This window comes from Canis lupus, chromosome 7 (genome assembly GCF_003254725.2).
Source record: "Canis lupus dingo isolate Sandy chromosome 7, ASM325472v2, whole genome shotgun sequence".
Lineage (NCBI taxonomy): Eukaryota > Metazoa > Chordata > Mammalia > Carnivora > Canidae > Canis > Canis lupus.
This window is the reverse complement of record NC_064249.1, coordinates 22,679,138-22,701,797: the sequence shown is the minus strand read 5'-3', so window position 1 is coordinate 22,701,797 and position 22,660 is coordinate 22,679,138. Positions and strand designations below refer to the sequence as shown.

Genomic DNA, 22,660 nt, shown 5'->3' with positions numbered 1-22,660 from the left:
GTTTGGCTAACTTGCTTTTAGAATCCACCAATAAATTTTTAATTTTTATTAGCATACTTTTCATCTTCCTAAGTTCTATTTAGTTCTTTTTCATATCTGCTTAGTCACTTAAAAATCAGTTTCTGTTATTTATTCATACTTTGGATATTTTCTTTTATTTTTAAAAACCTATTAAAGTGATGGATACATGAATTTATATAGGTGATAAAATTGCATAGAATTAAATATACATATAAATTAGTATGAGTAAAACTGGGAAAATCTGAACAAGATTGGTGGGTTATATCAAAGTCAATATCCTGGTTGTGATATTATACTATAGTTTTACAGGATGTCATCATTGAGAGAAACTGGGTGACAGGTACTTAGTTTTATACTGTAATGTTTCTAAAAGTGCATGTAAATACACAATTATTTCAAAATAAGATATTTAATTAAAATCATATTGAACATACTTCTTTTACATTTTATATCAGCTAGTCTGATTCTGTTATTCCTGCTAGCTCTTGCTTATGGCACCTTATTTCCTTTGTGTTTATTAATGATTTTTTTTATCCCATTTTCCTTAAAACTTGCCATATTTCTTTCAGGCTTGGATTGAAGATATTCTTTTTACTTTTTACCAATTGCCTGGGAGTACTACTAACATGAAACTACTTTAAGTTTATATGATTGACATGAGGTTTTTTAGACCAATGAGTGTTATGAGTTTGGGGAGCAAACCTGAGGGTTAACTGTGGTTACTCCCCAGGGGAGATCTTCACCTTCCATATTGGATCAAGTTCAGGGGATGTAAGTTTCCTTGCTGTTTCCCTTGATGAAGCGGGCTGTGAAAATTTTTTGGTACTCTGCTTTATTGATGGTACAGTCCTTGAAAGCTTTGGCTTTGGCTTTATGTGGGGCTCTCCCATAAAACTGCCCACCTTGGCTAAACCCTTGGCTAAATTTTGTTTCCTATGCAATATTTTCACAAGGCTATCAAACTGAAATTCAAGGGCACTAGGAATGGGCAAAGCCTCAGAGAAGCCAGTGGCCTCAGAGAATGTTTACTTGTCTAGATTCTTAGTTTTACTTTATATGTGGGTTCTGAAGATAGCTTAATTTCCTTTCAGCTTTGTAATTCATTTAAAATTTATTTTTGCATTTTATTAAGAAGTTTTAGTTGTTTTCAGTGGAGGGATGAGCAGAGCTTCTAAACTCTTTATAACCAGAAACAGAAGTAATTCTTCAGAAAACTAACTACATGGAAGTAGCATGTAGAATCAGTGTTATGATCCAGGAAGATTGGAGGCAGGAATATGACTCTCTAAACTCCTGTAGTAGTCTAGCCATGCAAGGGTAACAGGCTGAAAATGATTAGGGAAATTATTGTGGTACAGTGGAAAGAACTAGGAAACCAGAAATGAGCAGAACTGGGTTTTAGCTCTAGCTCCAGCCTAGTCACATAATTTTATTTTTAAGAGAGGGATGGGGGAGAGGCAGAGGGAAAGGAAGAGAGTATCTTAAGCAGGCTCCATGCTCAGGGCAGAGCCAGAGATGGGGTTCGATCTCACTACCCTGAAATCATGACCTGAGCAGAAATTAAGAGTCAGACACTTAACTGACCACCAAAGCAACCTCCAACCTAGCCACATAATTTGATTATTTGTTCATTAATATTCATATTTATTAATATTCAACAAATGTTAATTGCACACCTAGTCTAGCCCAGACACCCTCTTGGGCATTGTGGATACTGTGGTGAAGAAAAAATAGCCCTTGCATTCTAGAGCTTATAGTTTCATGTGAGAAAACACACAGTGTACGACAAGTGAACACATGATATGTCAAATGGTGATGACTGGAGTGGAAAGAGATTCAGCAGAATAAGGGAAATGGAGAGTTTGCTATAGAAGCAGGGAAGGTCAAGGTGACATTTGAACAGATATCTGAAGGAAGTAGGGGGTGAGCCACATGGAATCTGGAAGATTATTTCAGATAGAAGGAAATAGCACAGAGCTACTATAGCTGGAGTAGAATCAATTAAACAGAGATTAGTAGGTGGAGACATTGTATGGATTTTAACTTTTACTTTTGATAAGTTGAGAAGCTGCAGGAAAGCTTGAGCAGTAGAATGATATTAATGAAGAAGATAGAGAGAAGTGCCTAATTGTTCTGTTACAAAGGGATATTGTGAAGTTCAGATGAGATACTACTTGCTGAAAGTGCTTTGTAAATTAAAAATACTTCATAAACATCTGGTGAGACATTGCACTGGGTTCAGTGGGTTTGAAGAGAGTGAGTTTGCACTGGGTTCAGTGAGTTTGAAGAGATGGACATCCTTAAGGAGATATTGGGTAGAAGATTGAAAAGGAGATGTAAAAGAAGCATTCATCTCAGTGTGGAATTTACAGGGGCAAAATCATACCTTATATATTAATAATAAGTCCTCATGAACCAGGAAGCAGAGACATGAATTACCTTGACCCAGATGTAATCTGTGCCCTATCTCCTCTTGTAGGCTTCTTTCTCATATAAGTACAGAAAATGCAAAGCTGAGTATAATAAGCATCTTCTATCTACTATGCTTTCAGTAAAATTTATGTTCAGGAAAGCCCATGTCTACCCTCTGTTTTCAGTGCCCAGTAGATACTCAGAATTACCTACTGCATGAATGCTACAAAGTTAGGGGATGATAGCATTTGGGTCAATTAGGGATTGAAAAATATTTCATGTAAAAATTTAAAGTATTAAATGCTGGGGTAAATACCACAGCATGAAAATGTACAGGGATGAATTTAGATTTTAGACTATAAAAAATGCAGAAACCAAGCTGCTGGATACTTGTGTTTGCAGCATTCCATGTGAAAATAATCAGGAGCATAAGCTTTATATGAAGCAAAAGCATGATGTGGCCATTAAAAATAGGCCAACAGTTTTGGGCTCTGTTAAAAAGGAATAGAGTTCTTGATGGCTGGAAGAGATGCTCCCTCTAGACATAGTTCTGATCAGGCTCTGTCTGGAGCCTGTGCTCAGTTCTGGGCAGCAGGTTTTATGAGGAACGTCAACAGCCTGGAGCCCATCCAAAGTTTGGGGAGGAGAGTGGTGATGAGCAAGATGGTAAAATAGCCTGTTCATCATCAAGTATGGATTTTTAATTTCTCTTTACTTGATCAAAGAGCCAGTATAAAGAAATTTTTTAAAAATCTCAGTGCCCTCTTTTGCATCTCACCCATTCTATTCATTCATCTACTCATTCATTAATTCATTTAGTTTCTAACAAACATTTATTGGATGCCTGCCGTTTTTTATATACAGTAGTGGGTACTAGGGATGTAATCCTTATCTTCAAAGAGTTCAAGTTGGAGGAGAGACATATATGAATATAATTGCAAATATTGAGTAGGATAAAGCCAAGTGCTATCTCTAATCATCTTTGGCCCCCCAAGTCTGAGTTTCTACAGAAACTAACCAACTTGTCCTTCTACTTTAGTCTTCCTCCTAACCTCAAAATTAACTCTGTAAACTGTTGTCAGAAAAATCATTCTAAGAATCATTTATATGTTTGGTTCTTCCCAACTGGAAGGACTCATTGAGGGGTGGTGAGATGAGATTTGAAGTTGTCCTTGAAAGATGCGTAGTAGAGACCAGAAGGGAGAGTAGATTAGGCCAGGGATTAAGGTCAACAGAGAATTGGCACCTGTCATATAGTATAAGGAGATTTAGGATAATAACTATAATAGTAATTACCATTTTATTCAATGGCCTAACCATTAAGTGAAAACAGGGCAGCATTATGGGGCATTCACAGTCTAATATTAGAAGGACGATTATTCAGATTGACTTCATGTGGAGCATAATACTTTCTGTTAGTACATTTTGTAATTATATCTAACTTCTGTTTAGTAGTTTGCTTTACTCCTTTTCCATAGGTTTTAGTATAATGGGAAAAAATTGTCATCTCTAATTTTTCCATTCAATGACCTTCCTGCATGATCATAGATTCCTGGTCAGCAATTAGATAAAATCACATTTTCTTTCTGTTTTTAGAAGCCTCATCCATCACAGGTAGTTTTGAAAAGGACACAAAGTGAAGACGACCTGTGCAGTAGTGGTCTGTCCTATCTTTAGAACTCGTGGGGTATCTGTCACAGCATCCTTATGTAGTTAATTTAAGTGGATCACCTCATTTCAATAATTTATGGTGGCCAGTACTAAAACTCAAATCCAAGGAATCCTTTTCTAATGCTTATTCAAATACTTTTCTAAGTTTTGCTTTCTTGTGTATTTGGACTTTATTTCCATGGCAAGAGAAATTCTTATACATTTTGCATACATATTTCTAAATAAGAAATCTCTGGAAGAAATGTTTATTTTTCTGTGTAGGGGATAGTTATACCATGCCTTACTGCAGACAGAACTTGATGTGTAATTATATTTTCATATGATACAACAACTTAAAATAAGAAACACATGGATTAAAAAAAGGGGAAAAGAAGGGAAAATGAGGACAGATAAGAAAAGATAAAGTCAGTGGTGAATTTAGTATGCAAAATGAGTGCATATATATTAGAATGCTAGAGTTAGAACACAGATTTAGCTCTGAACTTCCCAGAATTGGTAAAAGAAGGATAAGTTACACGGCTCACCCTATTTATAAGATGAAAACAAACAGCCACTCAAGATAATAGCTGGTTAGGTAATCAGACTGGACAGAAATTTCTCCTGGGGACCCATGTGGAGAAAACTGTGTAGTGCAATGAGAACCTTCCCTACAATGGCCTTATGCAAAAACTAACATTCTCTTGAAGAATCATTACTGGGTCCTCCATACTACACACAAACAAAGGTGATTTTATTACCTCAATTTCCATCTTTTAGAGAATGGTTGGAATAATTTTATCTTGGAATAGTTTTGAAGATGAATAATCAAGGGAATAACCCTTCTGTGGAGGTAGCAGAGGAAGGGGTTCAGAGCCCAAGCGACAGTGGCAGCCATGAACTGAAGAAAGGACACACATCCTTCTCTGAGACTGGAGGGAAGGCGGTGAGAGTGGATACTGATACATGAGTTGTAGGCAGGCAGGCAGTGGTTTGAGAGAGGCTTTGCTTGGTAGCTTTGATCTTCTTGATGAAGGAGGAGAAGGAGAGGATTGATGACAGGGGCTTGAGGAACATCATAGTGGCCTCTATTCAGTCAGTCTTCATGTGCTGAAATGGGAAGGAGACCTATGAATCTCACCTCATCTTCTTCTTTCATGAACTGTGAAAGAAAGGGATTCTGAAAATAGCTTCTGTGAATCTCTAAGGGTAGGAACCAAGGTAAATTCTGAAAGACATATGAACCTACTCATATTCAAAGTCATGGAACATCATAACTAGATCTTGGAGGTCATTTAATTTAACCCTGTTGTGTTATGGTATGGATAAGGAAACTTGCCTTAAGTCACAAAACCAATGGATTGATTGAATTGATTGACTAACCCAAGGGGAGATTGTCTGACTCCCAGTTGTTTCTTCAACTGTGTCTAACTATCCAAGCTGCTAGGCAGGTGGCAGAGGACTACATTTAAGCCTCTAACTTCCCCCATATCATTCTCTGCCTCTGATTCACTCCATAGCCTCAAAATTATACTCTGGAGTTCAGAAGGAGTTTGATATCACAGATCTAATTTAGCAGACTCCCTTGCCTAGGTGGCCATGGGCTTATCAGGTCTACTGGTTTCACTTAATAAAATCATTGATAAAGTAGATGATACTAGAGGAGAAAAATGAGAAGGATGATCAAAATAAGATATGAAGCCAAGTTCAGAATGGGAATAAATCCCAGGGCTGCCCATCATTATGGGTAATGTGACTTCCAGGAAATTATACTGGGCTGACTCTGTGGTGTCTATGGCCGGGCACCCTGAGTGTCTGTTTCTGGGTGACCAAGCAGCCAACACTGAGAGCAGCATGTAAGTTCCAATTTTAAAAGAAAAAATAGCCACATGCCCATGCCTCATTTCAGTTGCTGTAGGAGAGGTTGGGAAATAAAGGAACACTGCAGTGATGGATAGGCTAAGAAGGCCATATCATTTTACCAGATCAGGCAGGATTCTTCTTTGAGGAGTGAATAACCATTAACCCAACTCAGGGTGGAGGATAAGGAGGGAGGGCAAAGGAGGTAAAGAGGTTCATGGAGAAGGAAAAGAAAAGGATGAGTGGAGGGAGGGAAGAATATAGAGGCATCTTGTCCTTCTTTTCTTCCATTATGAGCTTGAAATTCTTAATTTACCAGGCTTTAGTAAGAGTCAGATAGAGATCAGATGTCCAGTTGCCACATGGAGTCTGCCTTAGCCACTTTCCTAAAGGTACAGAAGCTCTATTAACTGGGCCATGTATTATACCATAGTAGGATCTGCTGTTAGGTCAGACCTACATGAAGCCTGTTGAATGAGCTCTGTTATTACATATGAAAACTTCAAAGGCTGGCCAGAAACTAAATAAATCCTTTGAGATCATATTAGTTTCTTGATTTCTTTTCTGTCAAGTTTCATGCAAGGTCCTCCTCAGGCATCTAGAATCTTCACATTGTGTCTAAATGGGGTTTTAAGACAATGATTAGGTCCTTTTCTTTTTTTTTTCTTTTTCTTTCTTTCTTTATTTTTTTATTTTTATTATTTATTTTTTATTGGTGTTCAATTTACTAACATACAGATTAACCCCCAGTGCCTGTCACCCATTCACTCCCACCCCCCGCCCTCCTCCCCTTCCAACACCCCTAGTTCATTTCCCAGAGTTAGCAGTCTTTATGTTCTGTCTCCCTTTCTGTCCCCCTTCCCTTATATTCCCTTTCACTATTATTTATATTCCCCAAATGAATGAGAACATATAATGTTTGTCCTTCTCCGACTGGCTTACTTCACTCAGCATAATACCCTCCAGTTCCATCCACGTTGAAGCAAATGGTGGGTATTTGTCATTTCTAATAGCTGAGTAATATTCCATTGTATACATAAACCACATCTTTTTTATCCATTCATCTTTCGTTGGACACCGAGGCTCCTTCCACAGTTTGGCTATCGTGGCCATTGCTGCTATAAACATCGGGGTGCAGGTGTCCCGGCATTTCACTGCATCTGTATCTTTGGGGTAAATCCCCAGCAGTGCAATTGCTGGGTCGTAGGGCAGGTATATTTTTAACTGTTTGAGGAACCTCCACACAGTTTTCCAGAGTGGCTGCACCAGTTCACATTCCCACCAACAGTGTATGAGGGTTCCCTTTTCTCCACATCCTCTCCAACATTTGTTGTTTCCTGCCTTGTTAATTTTCCCCATTCTCACTGGTGTGAGGTGGTATCTCATTTTGGTTTTGATTTGTATTTCCCTGATGGCAAGTGATGCAGAGCATTTTCTCATATGCATGTTGGCCATGTCTATGTCTTCCTCTGTGAGATTTCTGTTCATGTCTTTTGCCCATTTCATGATTGGATTGTTTGTTTCTTGGGTGTTGAGTTTAATAAGTTCTTTATAGATCTTGGAAACTAGCCCTTTATCTGATATGTCATTTGCAAATATCTTCTCCCATTCTGTAGGTTGTCTTTGAGTTTTGTTGACTGTATCCTTTGCTGTGCAAAAGCTTCTTATCTTGATGAAGTCCCAATAGTTCATTTTTGCTTTTGTTTCTTTTGCCTTCGTGGATGTATCTTGCAAGAAGTTACTATGGCCGAGTTCAAAAAGGGTGTTGCCTGTGTTCTTCTCTAGGATTTTGATGGAATCTTGTCTCACATTTAGATCTTTCATCCATTTTGAGTTTATCTTTGTGTATGGTGAAAGAGAGTGGTCTAGTTTCATTCTTCTGCATGTGGATGTCCAATTTTCCCAGCACCATTTATTGAAGAGACTGTCTTTCTTCCAATGGATAGTCTTTCCTCCTTTATCGAATATTAGTTGCCCATAAAGTTCAGGGTCCACTTCTGGATTCTCTATTCTGTTCCACTGATCTATGTGTCTGTTTTTGTGCCAGTACCACACTGTCTTGATGACCACAGCTTTGTAGTACAACCTGAAATCTGGCATTGTGATGCCCCCAGATATGGTTTTCTTTTTTAAAATTCCCCTGGCTATTCGGGGTCTTTTCTGATTCCACACAAATCTTAAAATAATTTGTTCTAACTCTCTGAAGAAAGTCCATGGTATTTTGATAGGGATTGCATTAAACGTGTATATTGCCCTGGGTAACATTGACATTTTCACAATATTAATTCTGCCAATCCATGAGCATGGAATATTTTTCCATCTCTTTGTGTCTTCCTCAATTTCTTTCAGAAGTGTTCTATAGTTTTGAGGGTATAGATCCTTTACATCTTTGGTTAGGTTTATTCCTAGGTATCTTATGCTTTTGGGTGCAATTGTAAATGGGATTGACTCCTTAATTTCTCTTTCTTCAGTCTCATTGTTAGTGTATAGAAATGCCACTGACTTCTGGGCATTGATTTTGTATCCTGCCACGCTACCGAATTGCTGTATGAGTTCTAGCAATCTTGGGGTGGAGACTTTTGGGTTTTCTATGTAGAGTATCATGTCATCGGTGAAGAGGGAGAGTTTGACTTCTTCTTTGCCAATTTGAATGCCTTTAATGTCTTTTTGTTGTCTGATTGCTGAGGCTAGGACTTCCAGTACTATGTTGAACAGCAGTGGTGAGAGTGGACATCCCTGTCTTGTTCCTGATCTTAGGGGAAAGGCTCCCAGTGCTTCCCCATTGAGAATGATATTTGCTGTGGGCTTTTCATAGATGGCTTTTAAGATGTCAAGGAATGTTCCCTCTATCCCTACACTCTGAAGAGTTTTGATCAGGAATGGATGCTGTATTTTGTCAAATGCTTTCTCTGCATCCAATGAGAGGATCGTATGGTTCTTGGTTTTTCTCTTGCTGATATGATGAATCACATTGATTGTTTTACGGGTGTTGAACCAGCCTTGTGTCCCAGGGATAAATCCTACTTGGTCATGGTGAATAATTTTTTTAATGTACTGTTGGATCTTATTGGCCAGTATCTTGTTGAGAATTTTTGCATCCATGTTCATCAGGGATATTGGTCTATAATTCTCCTTTTTGGTGGGGTCTTTGTCTGGTTTTGGAATTAAGGTGATGCTGGCCTCATAGAACGAATTTGGAAGTACTTCATCTCTTTCTATCTTTCCAAACAGCTTTAGGAGAATAGGTATGGTTTCTTCTTTAAACGTTTGATAAAATTCCCCTGGGAAGCCATCTGGCCCTGGACTCTTGTGTCTTGGGAGGTTTTTGATGACTGCTTCAATTTCCTCCCTGGTTATGGGCCTGTTCAGGTTTTCTATTTCTTCCTGTTCCAGTTTTGGTAGTTTGTGGCTTTCCAGGAATGCGTCCATTTCTTCTAGATTGCCTAATTTATTGGCGTATAGCTGTTCATAATATGTTTTTAAAATCGTTTGTATTTCCTTGGTGTTGGTAGTGATCTCTCCTTTCTCATTCATGATTTTATTAATTTGAGTCTTCTCTCTCTTCTTTTTAATAAGGCTGGCTAATGGTTTATCTATCTTGTTAATTCTTTCAAAGAACCAACTCCTGGTTTTGTTGATCTGTTCCACAGTTCTTCTGGTCTCGATTTCGTTGAGTTCTGCTCGAATCTTTATTAACTCCCTTCTTCTCTTGGGTTTAGGATCTATTTGCTGTTTTTTCTCTAGCTCCTTTATGTGTAAGGTTAGCTTTTGTATTTGAGTTCTTTCCAGTTTTTGAATGGATGCTTGTATTGCGATGTATTTCCCCCTTAGGACTGCTTTTGCTGCATCCCAAAGATTTTGAACGGTTGTATCTTCATTCTCATTAGTTTCCATGAATCTTTTTAATTCTTCCTTAATTTCCTGGTTGACTCTTTTATCTTTTAGCAGGATGGTCCTTAACCTCCACGTGTTTGAGGTCCTTCCAAACTTCTTGTTGTGATTTAGTTCTAATTTCAAGGCCTTATGGTCTGAGAATATTCAGGGGACAATCCCAATCTTTTGGTATCGGTTCAGACCCGATTTGTGACCCAATATGTGGTCTATTCTGGAGAAAGTTCCATGTGCGCTTGAGAAGAATGTGTATTCAGTTGAGTTTGGATGTAAAGTTCTGTAGATATCTGTGAAATCCATCTGGTCCAGTGTATCTTTTAAAGCTCTCGTTTCTTTGGAGATGTTGTGCTTAGAAGACCTATCGAGTATAGAAAGAGCTAGATTGAAGTCACCAAGTATAAGTGTATTATTATCTAAGTATTTCTTCACTTTGGTTAATAATTGATTGATATATTTGGCAGCTCCCACATTCGGGGCATATATATTGAGGATTGTTAAGTCCTCTTGTTGAATAGTTCCTTTAAGTATGATATAGTGTCCCTCTTCATCTCTCACTACAGTCTTTGGGGTAAATTTTAGTTTATCTGATATAAGGATGGCTACCCCTGCTTTCTTTTGAGGACCATTCGAATGGTAAATGGTTCTCCAACCTTTTATTTTCAGGCTGTAGGTGTCCTTCTGTCTAAAATGAGTCTCTTGTAGACAGCAAATAGATGGGTCCTGCTTTTTTATCCAGTCTGAAACCCTGCGCCTTTTGATGGGGTCATTAAGCCCGTTCACATTCAGAGTTACTATTGAGAGATATGAGTTTAGTGTCATCATGATATCTATTCAGTCCTTGTTTTTGTGGACTGTTCCACTGAACTTCTTCTTAAAGGGGAATTTTAAGAGTCCCCCTTAAAATTTCTTGCAGAGCTGGTTTGGAGGTCACATATTCTTTTAGTTGCTGCCTGTCTTGGAAGCTCTTTATCTCTCCTTCCATTTTGAATGAGAGCCTTGCTGGATAAAGTATTCTTGGTTGCATGTTCTTTTCATTTAGGACCCTGAATATATCCTGCCAGCCCTTTCTGGCCTGCCAGGTCTCTGTGGAGAGGTCTGCTGTTACCCTAATACTCCTCCCCATAAAAGTCAGGGATTTCTTGTCTCTTGCTGCTTTAAGGATCTTCTCTTTATCTTTGGAATTTGCAAGCTTCACTATTAAATGTCGAGGTGTTGAATGGTTTTTATTGATTTTAGGGGGGGATCTCTCTATTTCCTGGATCTGAATGCCTGTTTCCCTTCCCAGATTAGGAAAGTTTTCAGCTAGAATTTGTTCAAATACATATTCTGGCCCTCTGTCCCTTTCGGCGCCCTCGGGAACCCCAATTAAACGTAGGTTTTTCTTTCTCAGGCTGTCGTTTATTTCCCTTAATCTATCCTCATGGTCTTTTAATTGTTTGTCTCTTTTTTCCTCAGTTTCCCTCTTTGCTATCAACTTGTCTTCTATGTCACTCACTCGTTCTTCCACCTCGTTAACCCTCGTCGTTAGGACTTCTAGTTTGGATTGCATCTCATTCAATTGATTTTTAATTTCTGCCTGATTAGCTCTAAATTCTGCAGTCATGAAGTCTCTTGATTCCTTTATACTTTTTTCTAGAGCCACCAGTAGCTGTATAATAGTGCTTCTGAATTGGCTTTCTGACATTGAATTGTAATCCAGATTTTGTAACTCTGTGGGAGAGAGGACTGTTTCTGATTCTTTCTTTTGAGGTGAGGTTTTCCTTCTAGTCATTTTGCTCAGTGCAGAGTGGCCAAAATCAAGTTGTATTGGGAAAAAGAGAAAAAGAGAGGAGAGAAAGAAGGAAAGAAAAGAGAAAGAGAAAAAAAAAAGGGAAGAAAAAAAACTAAAAAAAAAAAAAAAAAAGAGAAGAAAAAGAGAAAGAAAAAGAAAGGAGAAAAAAAAGGGGGGTGGGGGAAGAAAACAAATCAAAAAGCAAAACAAAACAAAACAAAACAAAAAAACAAACAAACAAACAAAAAGAACCACGGGGGAGTATCTTCTGATTCTGTGTACTTTAAGTCCCTTGGCTTCTCCTGGAAGTTGTCCGTCTAGCTGATCTTCTGGGGGAGGGGCCTGTTGTGCTGATTTTCAGGTGTTAGCACTTGGGGGAGCTGCTGTGCCCCTGCCTGGTGCAGGGCTCAGTGGGGGTTGTTTACCCCGTGAGGCCGCAGGAGGAACAGCCCCAGTGGCGGGGCAGCTCTGGAAACCTGGATTCAGCTCCGGCAGGAACTCCGTCTGCAGGGCCTGGAGGCTCCGGGGCGGGGCCGCTGATCTGCTCAACTGGGGCAGGAGTGTCCTTGCTGTCCTGGGCCCTCCCGGCCTCTGCCTGTCCCGGGGGAGGCGGGATCCTGGGCTGTGTCCCGGCGCCCTGTGCTCCGGCGCCTGCGCTGGTGGATTCGCGCCCCCGGGCCGCGCAACCCCCTCCGCGGAGCTGCCGCCCGAGCCCCTCCGAGCTGCTCCTGGAACCGCGCAGTCCCCTCCGCACGGAGCCTCTTCCTCTGCCCGAGCCCCTCCGAGCTGCTCCCGGGGCCGCGCAGCCCCCTCCGCGGAGCCGCCGCCCGAGCCCTCCGAGCTGCTCCGGGTCCCGCCGTGCGCGCTGCAGCCCTTAGGGAGCTCGGCGCACTCTCCCGGGGCGCAGGTGTCTGTTACTGTCCCCGGGAGCCCGAGGGCACCCCCGCCCTCCTGGGTCCTGCTCCACCTCCCTGCGAGCCCCTTTCCCCCGGGAAGGTCGGTGCAGCTCCTGCGTCTCCGGGACGGGGCTCTCCTGTCCTGGGGACACTCGCCCCGGCCTCAGCCCGGCTCCTCGCGGGGCCCCTCCCCCTTGGAGGCCTTTTGTTTCTTTACTTCTTTTTCCCCGTCTTCCTACCTTGATAGAAGCGCGAACTCTTCTCACTGTTGCATTCCAGCTGTTCTCTCTTTAATTCTCAGGCCGAATTCATAGATTTTCAGGATGATTGGAAGGTTTTCTAGGTAATTTGGTGGAGACAGGTGATTTGGAGACCCTACTCTCCCGCCACCTTGCCTTTACCTGATTAGGTCCTTTTCTATGTAAACTCCACAGAAGTGTGGAAAAGCCTTCAAGTCAATGTTAACTCTATGGGAGATTGAAGAGGCAATCCTTCTTTAGCAAATCAGAGCATCTCATTTATTATAATGACTAGTCTGAAGATCGGAACTGATCTAAAAAGTGCTGTCATAGTTTTAAGACTTAAAAGTAATGGTTTTGGAGCTGTGAGAATGATGCTTGGAGTGTTAGATCACAAGCTAGAATTTGAGAAATGTAGCTAAGTTATGTCATGACAGACAATCCGAAGACATTTCTGATACTAATAAGTACTGATTTCCATCAGTACTCTTCCAGACTCTTATTTTCAGTTCCTCCATTTTGGAATTTGAGATAATTTAATATTAAGCAAAACCTTTTATTCCTTAACTTCTGTAGACTATTTGATGGTCTCTGCTCATGGTTCATATTCTGAGACCGATTTTGTCAAAATAGCTTTTTAAGATGAGTCACCTAGACCTTCAGAGGTCATCAGATCCATGCCATATCTTCAGAGATGGGCCACTACTGACCCCATGTTTATTACTAACCATACCAACATGACCAGATAAGGAGACTTCACCATATTTCAGTAAACCACTTAAATACATCTGGAAGTAAAGAATTCGCCCTGTCGCATATGCTGCTCTTGTTTGGTGCATATTAATTGATATTTCAATAAGTGAATTTTTATCAGTATTCCCATCTATAATGTTTTGAAGAACAAACATACTGAGCAAAGTTGACCAATGAGGTCAAGAAACTATTGTAAGCATTCATGCATTTGTTTATTCATTTATTCAAACAATATTTGTAAAGCATGTGTACTGTTTATCTGTGAGATTTACTGAGGTGAATAAGGGATAGATTTTTTAGCTGTTAGATATTTTATGATCTCAGGCATTCATTAATTCAACAAATACCTTCTTTGTATAATGATGATGATTATGGTAGAATAAGAGAAACAACCTGGGACTGCCCAGGTAAGCCAGGACATATTGTTGCATATCAGGGAAAGATTTATGGAGAAAGTAGCTGTGCAGCTGGACCCTGATGTGCATTTGGCCACAGTCACAGATCCTCCCTCATATACATTGCACCATTAGCTCTGTTCTTCCCATGTGTGTCTTGTAGCTGTCTTAGCATTAAATAGACAGCAATTAAGCTCCCTTGGTCACTAATTGCTTTAAAATATGTCTGAAATTAACTTATATCAGTATGTTCCAGTATAGAGACTGTAGCATTGTTGTCTGTCAGAGAAGGTACGTGAGTTTTAACCCAGGTGGCAACTTTGACTGAATGCTGGTAAGTTTCTGCAGCATGGTGTAGAAGAGGGTTATTGAGACTATAGCAAGGTTTAGTGGGAAAGGATGCTGTATTTGATTATCAGTGTCTGCTCTGGTCATAAGAAAGTCAAATTGGTGGTGCTTATTTGCTTTCTCTCATGAAAGGATTTATATACCTAAATCCAGCAGGTAATTTTTGACAGTAAGTATACATCATTAGCTTACCACTTTCAGCTGCATAATCCCTTGGCAAGAGTAAAAATATAGATGACCCTTGAATATCATTGGGATGAATTGTGCCACATCCCCATTGAAAATCCGTATATAACTTTTAACTCCCTAAGTACTTAATTACTAATAGCCTACCATTAACTGGAAGTCTTATCAATAAGTCAATTAATACATATTTGGTATGTTATATGTATCATATACTGTATTATAATAATCAAGCTAGAGAAAAGAAAATGTTATTAAGAAAATCAAAAGGAAGAGAAAATACCTTTACAGAATTGCACTGTATTTACTGAAAAAAATCTGCATGTAAATGGACCTGGAAAGTTCAAACTCATGTTGTTCAAGGGTCAACTGTAATGAAATTAAATTGAATAACTATTTTCAATGAGTCTTTCAATAATCTGTCATTTTCCTTTTTCATATATATTTGAATTAGCTTAGTTATATCAGGGGATAAGGTCATCTGCTAAGACTTTGAGACACATTAGTGAATGTTCCTGTGCTATTAGGAAATAATGTAGTGGGACCTATAGTGATTTATTAAGTAACATAGGAAACTCATGATAAAACAACATGTTGTTGTGGTGGCTTATCTGAGGGAGGTGTATTATGGTAAATTGAAGGAACTACTGGAATGGGAGCTAGGAAGCTTGGATCTTTTGTTCAGCTTTGCTATTGGTTATATGATGCTAGACAGATCATTTACCTGTTACAGCAATAGTTATATTAATCTTCAAAAAGAAGAAGTTAGATCAGTACTTGTGGTTCCACTTCCAGAGAAGTATTATTTGGTCATTTGAAATCAAATTCATTCTAAGTCCTGGGATTGGCAACTTTTTTTCTAAAAAAGGCAAATACTATAAACACTTAAGGCTTTGCAGACCATACAGTCTTTGTCTCAACCACTCAACACTATTGTTGTAGTGTGAAAGCAGTCACAGACAATATGTAAATTAATGGATATGACTCTGTTCTAATAAACCTTCATTTACAAAAACAGTCGGTGGCCTACAGGCTCTTGTTTGCCAACCCCTGTATAAATATATCCCTCCAAATAATATCTATTGCTGACTAACAAATTACTCCAAAACATAGGAACTTAAATAATGGCAAACCTTTATTACCTCCCAATTTTTGAGGGTTAGGTATCAGGGAATGGCTGGCTTGGTGGGTGGTTCTAGCTCAGGGTGTCTCAAGAGGCTACAATTAAGATATTAGACTGGGCTGTAGTAATTTGTCACTTGACTGTATCTATTTTTAAGCTCAGTCATATGGTTGTTGGCAAGAGGTGTCAGTTCCTCATATGTGGGCCTTTCCATAAGGCTGCTCTACCACATGGCTTTCCATAGAGTAGATGAGTAGAAAGAAAACCCAAGATGGAAGCTGCAGATTTTTTATAGCCTAATCTTGGAAGTATATCCGTCTCTATTCTATTTATTAGAAATGAGTCATGAAACCCAATCCACACTCCAGAGGAGGGGATAATACAAGGGTATGAATACCAGGTGCCAAGGATCACTGGAAATCATCATTGATGATGTCTATCATACTCCATCATAGTGATTCTCATTAGGCAATTTTTAGAGCTTTATGAAAAAAATGAATTAATAATGAGGGCTATTTGAGCTTAGCTCTTTCAGGTGTCCTGGTGACCTCAAGTAATGTGGGTTAGTGTAAGAATGTAACTGTTGCTCCACTGGTACTAAAAGTGGCCCTAGAAATTCTGTTTGATCCTCCTCTTCTACCTTTACCTTCTTTGAACAGAGAAGATCTAGTTGGGTCAATGGGCCATAATCCAATATGGAACATTTTTATTTGTTGGTTTTCAATTAATGCACTAATTCCTGATCCACTCAATTACAGCCAGCATAATAGAATAATTCAATCTAAGCAGATGGTTTTGCAAAGCATAAAAAACTGGTGTGAAGTTGCTTATCTCAAAAGAGAGAGAAATAAACTAATAGACACTTTGAGACTTTATTACCATTCCCATAAAGGGCCATGTACATACAGTAATGTATACTGAGAGCCAGTTTACTCAATGAAAATACTTCCTGACAGTCATCACAAAGGCACATGCTAAGCATATGTTCCTGGAATAGCATATGCTCTATTTCTGTTAATACCTCTTTTGGTAAAGAAGTGGCTCTTGGGAACATATTTACTCAATTTTCAAGATGTCAGGTTACTGTCTGGCACTATCATATTTCTTTAGATAATAGAAGTTAGTGGAAAAACATTTCAAGTGAGGCTCAATTTATAGAAATTTACTCTATAAGCAAATACTCTTATAAGGGATTGAGTACAAAAGTAAAATAAAGTTGTATTTGCATTGAAGATTAATGTACATTGTCCCAAGATAGATATTACTTAATTCATCCTATTTTCCATATTTTTTCTTCATTAGGAAAATACAGATATTCCTAATAATACCTTTACCCATTCTATACTAAAGATACATACTGCCTTCAGATATAGAGATACCAGCAAAGAGATAAGAGATGCCACAGAGGGAGATGAAGAGGGAGGAAAATTGGTAGGGCAGCAAACTAGCTCTTATTTCAGGGTTGACAAAGGAACAGAAATCCCCAAAGTATAAAGAGTCGTTGAAAGACTAGAATACATCATTAATATATTCGTATGAGGGGAAAATGTCACTTTATAAATATACTAATAACTGAATCTATCCTTCTGAGGTTGAAGACAACTGGTAGGTTATTGATCTGAAAGCTACTTGGGGTCTTCTGAGATGTCTCCAGATTGAATAGTCACTTTGTTTTTAAAGTCAGCAAGAGGGTAGCCCCGGTGGTGCAGTTGTTTAGCACCACCTGCAGCCCAGGGCATGATCCTGGAGACCCTGGATCGAGTCCCACGTCAGGCTCTCTGTATGATGCCTGCTTCTCCCTCTGCTTCTCCCTCTGCTTCTCCCTCTGCTTCTCCCTCTGCCTGTGTCTCTGCTTCTCTCTCTCTCTCTGTCTCTATGAATAAATAAATAAATAATCTTAAAAAAATAAAGTCAGTAAGCATACCTTGTAATAGAAGATGACAAGCCTGAAATTTGCAATAATGTAATAGGCTCACCTACAAACCCAAATGAGGCCTTGGGTACAGTAATGGACAGAGTGGGGTCATTTCGAAACCTGGAAGTCAAATTGCTTTTCTCACAGTCATCTTTTCTGGTACCTTGCTCCCCAACTCAGTGTCTGCAATAACCAATGCAAGTTTTCATCTGTACTTCCTAATCAGACTTCACTTTTCCAAGTAATTCTGACTAATTCTGCATACCAGGTTTTATCTTAAAGTACAAACTGAAAAATAAAAAGGAGAGAGAGAGAGAGAGAGCAAACAAGCAATGGTAGTTGTTTTTGGCAAAGCCAATTTCATAGGAGTCAAGACTAAAATTCCAGGAAAGACCAGTTGATGGCAATGATTTTTCTCTGACATGGGTGATTCCTGTGACTCAGTTGCTCTGAGGACTCAATATAAGGATCTACGGCATGTTTCTTGCAATAACTGCCTCTAGTGAATACAACACCATCTCATGCCAGGAAACATTACTCTTTCTCTCTTTAAAAAATTATAATTGAGAATACTTTCTACAAATTGTGAAGGGTCTTAGGCCAGAGATATTATTCATGTTCATTGTCACTTGACAGCACCTTCCTGATGGCTTCATTAATCAATTATATTTAAATGATAAAATATTCCATGGTTTTCTTTTCATGTAGCAGCTAAATGGAATGGTAGAATTAGGATCTAGAATTCATGTAGGAGAAAGCTCCATGGGATCCTCTGCTCAGAACACTGATAATTTTTTTTTAAATTTTTATTTATTTATGATAGTCACAGAGGGAGAGAGAGAGAGAGGCAGAGACACAGGCAGAGGGAGAAGCAGGCTCCATGCACCGGGAGCCCGATGTGGGATTCGATCCTGGGTCTCCAGGATCGCGCCCTAGGCCGAAGGCAGGCGCCAAACCGCTGCGCCACCTAGGGATCCCAGAACACTGATAATTAAGGTTAGTCTTGAATTGGTTCTGCCCACAGAGCCTGTGAAGGATCAAGTAGGTATAACTTATCTCAGGTTTATAGTAATTCTAGGACACTGGGGGAATTTAGGCACAATCTACACTGTGAGTTCCTTGATGGAAGTATACCAATTTGTCTTTGTGCTGCTGTAATTGAACGAAGTAACTATTAAGCCCTGATTTTGTGTCAGGCACTGAGGTAAGTATTTTGAATTTATTATATTTTTAATTCTCATTCTGAGAGATGCACATTATCCTCATTTTATAGATGAAACAACCAGAATTTCACACAGTTTGACTTGTATAATCTTGCATCAAGAACGTCATAGGCACTTAATAAATTTGTGCTAAATAAGTTTGTTGAAGGTATAAATATACAGACTGATCTAAGGAGGCCAAGGGTGATCTCTAAAGATCTAATGGGCCCTAGAATAATGACCTTAGGCCAAGTATTGTCCCTAAAAGTCACTTATCAATCCTTTTTCCTTTTATCTTTTTGCTACCAAGGGGTCTTGAAGCAAGTGCCATTACTAACAAACTTGATGATGGTAAGCCATAAGAATGCAAGATTCCTTTTGAGGTCGGGGTTTTGAGGTTCAGTGCAGCTGAGGTACAGATTTGGAAGGACATGATAGTATACTCTGTCCAATATAATAGAATTTCCAAAATCATCTGCTCTTATCAACTCCAGCTCTGCCTACCTATGTCCAAGAGCAATAAAAATGGGTCAAATGATAAGGGAAGTTGTTGACCAAATTAATAGCTTGAGATATTTTGCTCTTTATTATCATTATAACCATTTTACATATATTTCAAGAACTTCCATTTTTTAAAATTTTTTATTTATTTATGATAGTCACAGAGAGAGAGAGAGAGAGGGGCAGAGACACAGGCAGAGGGAGAAGCAGGCTCCATGCACCGGGAGCCCGATGTGGGATTCGATCCTGGGTCTCTGGGATCGCGCCCTGGGCCAAAGGCAGGGGCCAAACCGCTGCGCCACCCAGGGATCCCAAGAACTTCCATTTTGATTCCAACTCTCTGGCCTGATGTTTTATCCTTTTGCATTCTGCTCAAAACAAAGTCGTCTTGGCCGGTTGAGTTAGCGTGTCTCTAATTCAGAGAGGTGAACAAGTCAATGTGTGTCTCTGATGATTCACTATTGGCCATGTAGATCACTGGGCAGTAAAGAGGTTCTGGCAGCCAGAAGGCCATTGAAATGAATAGTGTAAACTCCAACAATGCCAGGAAGAGTTAAAGCCAACTTTCATTATGGTTGGGATAGAAAAACAGCCAGTCCTCATTTCACCTGGGACTGTCCCTGTTGGAAGACCTCCTTCCCTGAACAGCTGCCTTTTCTACAAGGGGACAGGAAAGACAGCTGTCGTGGCACTCAAAGAAATAGCATTGAGTGTACAGAATTCTGGGGAGATTTCTCCAAGGATCAAGTTTCCGTTTGATTCAACTTAAATATATATCACCACTACTTTGCTGAGCATCTCCTGGGCTCCTTCCTTCACTCTGTGACCTTACATAAGTCCATTAAAAATCACTGAATCTGGGTAGGTGCTGTACCTGCTTCTGTCACCTATCTGAGGAAACATGTGGATGATTGCAGTCATACTAAAGAAGCTCAGAGTTCCTTGAATGCTAAGCCTTATAAATTTTGAGAATGAGTGAGCCCACACTAATCTCCCCATAACACAATGCATTACCTCATTATGTCATCGTTACTGTGACAAGAATAAATTAAATGCATGCCAAATAGGGTACATTTTTGTTGGTAAGACTTTAAGATCTTTCTTCTTTTTCCCCTTATCTACTGTTCTATCATCATTCCTTGAATGCATAAAACTTGTTTTCCCAGCATGTCAGATTCATTCCCATATTTATGCCTTTGAAGAATCTGTTCCTCCTTGCTGGAAAGTTTCTTTGTTCTTTCATTTGGTACACTTCTTATTAAGATTCAAATTAGTTGTTTCCTTTACTCCCATCCCCACCCCAATTCTTCCTCTCTGCTTCTGAATCACTCTGTAGATACCTCTATTATATTTATTACATTGTTGTCATTTTAGTCTGTTTTGGAGCAAAGCCTAGGGAGACTGTTCAGGAGAAAGGCAGAGAGAGTGAGCACTTGGTCGGCTGGGACTAGGGGACTTAACCAGGTTGCAGGATGAGCCCCATGAAGTCAGGCAGGAGGCTGTTTGGTGGACTTGAGTGTGTGGGTATCAGCAATAGGTAGCTCAGTTAGTGGACACTGCAGCTGAGGACACTGACCCTTCGGGATACCATACAGGGAATGATGTGCTTGAGAAATCACTCAAATCAGTGTGGGGCTGTGGAGAGTGGGCAACCCAACTGGCAGGAGGAGTTGAAGGCTAGTGCTAGGAAGAGAAACTGTTTAGTAGGCTTAGTTAATATCGTAGGAGTCAGAAGCCCAGGGCTTACTCTGCCCTGATGAACACTGGGTCTGATAGCATTATCACTCTCTACCAAGTGATGGATCCTGAGGCCACCAATAGAAATCCTGTCCAGATGATTGGCTTGGAAACTAGAGAGTAAAACAAGAGACATTGGAAGTTCCAACTGGGAAGAGTGGGGAAGGAAGGGAAGGGCTATCATTTTGGCAAGTTAGAAAGGTACTAGTCTTCTAGCACTAGATTATACACTCTTCTAGATTAGAGCTCATGTCTTGTTCATCTTTGTATCTCTACTGCCTCATATGTGATGGGTTTTAAATAAATATTGATTGAAGCAAAGAATTGATAGATAAGTGAATAGTCCCCATCCCTTGTAAAATGCATACTCATATACACAGTCTACCACCAGTTGTGTAAGAATACTAAACTAATCCATTAGTGATACACTCCATAGTTGTTCAAGTATAAGTCTCCTTTCCATGTTCTTTTCCCACTGTTTTCCCAAACTGAAAAATATAAGAAGTCAGATTTATTTCAAAACTAAAGTTGGTGTTAATTTATTCTTTATTATAAAAATATTATACATAGAGTATATGAAGCATACATATTTGATGTAAAGAATAATTACAGAGTTGGCATCTGCCACACATGTGAGCTATAGATTGTTAGCACCTTAAAAAAGGCCTGTGTTCACCCTTCCATCCCTGGTATCACTTTCTCTCTCCCTTCCCTTTTTTTGTGATTTAATTTTTGTGATAATAATTTCTCAACTTTTCTTTATAGTTTTATCATCTATGCATGTATTCCTAAAATATACATTTAGTTTGCCTCGTTTTGAACTTTATTTAAATGATAACATCCTACATGCATCTGTGTGACACTTGCTTATTCTGCTAAACATTATACTCATAAGATTATGCTAATTTATTTTGAGATTTTTCTTTTTAACATTTCTGTTGCTGAGATGACTAAAGAACATGCCTGCCTTCTACTCTTTGGGTGCAAATGTCTGAATGATTTGTAACGTGTACTTGTGTCCCTGTTTCAAAAAAGCAAAACTGACAAATACTGAGGATGGCTTTTCATTTAACAAAAGGATTTATGATAGTGGCCATTTAAAATAAAATTGGAACAATGTCAATTCATGTCTTCTGCCCATTTTTACTGGGTTGTTTTTTGAGTGTTAAGTTTTAAAATTTCTTTATATATTTTGGATACTAACCCTTTATAAGATATATCATTGGATTTAGAAAATTAAAACCTAGACGGTGTTTTAGAAATTCCTATCATTGGTGATATACCCGAATTGATTTCACATGGAGATCAAAAGTGAGTGCATTTGAAGGATAGGAAAAGAAGAATGCGTGTAAGTACAATGAGGTTTAAGAAGGACAGCTGGAAGCTTCCTGTCCAGACAGTAGAGGCTGATGAGCAATCTCACTACATTTCTGGGCTAGGTGCTCAGAAAATGAAATGCTCTATTTTTTTGGCAGTAAGATTGGATACATGGGTAGCCTTCAGATCACACCTGTTTTTCCTCTTGTATCTGAGGGGCTTTCTTTATTTCTTCTTATTTCCTTAGTGATCAGGCTTGTATATGCAGACCTATTGGGCACCAAGAGGAAAGGTTGGCCCTGTTTTCTGAGGGATTCAGCTACCAGAAGGGTGTATTACCTGTTAATTACTTAATCCCTTCAGCTGTATATATCTGATCTACAACTATGTCTCTAAGTATCCACTGGTTTGGCATCAAATACAAAATACTATCAAATAACCAGGTATTC

General features: G+C 39.3%; 1 protein-coding gene across 3 annotated transcripts in view; it reads left to right on the top strand.

Moving 5' to 3' along the window:
* PAPPA2 (pappalysin 2) overlaps positions 1-22,660 on the top strand; it is a 268,840-nt gene that overhangs the window by 48,602 nt on the left and 197,578 nt on the right. The gene's annotated exons all lie outside the window — the stretch shown is intronic.